Source organism: Capsicum annuum, chromosome 1, assembly GCF_002878395.1.
Source record: "Capsicum annuum cultivar UCD-10X-F1 chromosome 1, UCD10Xv1.1, whole genome shotgun sequence".
Classification (NCBI taxonomy): domain Eukaryota; kingdom Viridiplantae; phylum Streptophyta; class Magnoliopsida; order Solanales; family Solanaceae; genus Capsicum; species Capsicum annuum.
In genome coordinates this window covers 194,073,016-194,074,026 of record NC_061111.1, presented here as the reverse complement: position 1 = coordinate 194,074,026, position 1,011 = coordinate 194,073,016, and positions in this window count along the sequence as shown.

Genomic DNA, 1,011 nt, shown 5'->3' with positions numbered 1-1,011 from the left:
GGGGGTAGCAGGGGAGAAGGCTGGGGTTGGGAGAATTGGGAGTGTTGGATGGGGGCTGGGGGTAGGGTGGGGAGTAGGGGTGAAAGGGGCTGGGTAGGTAGGGAGGGGTTGGGGTGTGTGAGGAGGGGCTGGACGGGGGCTGGGGTGGGGCTGAATGGGGAGGGGGGGTTGGGGATTTTTTTTTTAAAATTTATTATTTTTAAAAATATTTTTAAATTAAAAAAGATGGAGGAAAAAAAATCCTTTTTAATTTATTTTAATTTTAATATTATTATTTTTGAAAATTCTTTTAATATAAAATTGATCAAAAATTAACCCCACTTGCACCTTAGGCGCGTGCCTACACTGTTTTATCCTAGTCAGCGCTTTTAATGCCACATAGGCCTGGTCAACGGTCAAAGGGTTTGAAATATTATTTTTTAATGGGTTCAGGGGTCCAGATGACAAACATGTAAGTAGAAGTGTCCAACTTATAAAACCGATATAGTACAGGGGTCCATCGAACCATTTTGCCTTTAAAATTAAATAATTTTGTTTATTGTAAAATTTTTTAATAAAGAACAAAAAGTTCAAATCACTTCTCAAAGATCCTTTATACTTTAATATAATAATGTAAACATAACATATATTTTCTTGTAAGCACATATATATTTTACCACCAGAAATTTCAAGTGGTTAATGGATCATCTTTTTTGGGTTTGTCATGCAGTACCTCTTTTCCTTGCTGCTAGAGGCTAAGAGGGATGTAGTGATTTGAACCATATTTGTAGTACGATGATTTTTTTATTATTTTTTCTATATTTAAAATCTTTTCTTATTTTTAAAGTTAAATATTTAAAAAATCTTTGATTACTTACTTGAAAATTTTAAAAAATTTGTACTTATATTTTTCTTGATCTAACACTTTCATATTTATTTGTAAATTTTTTAAATCTTCTTAAAATCAATTTTAGTTGATTTAAATTTCTTAAATTAATGAAAAAAGGTGTTAGTTCTCACTAATTTTGATGA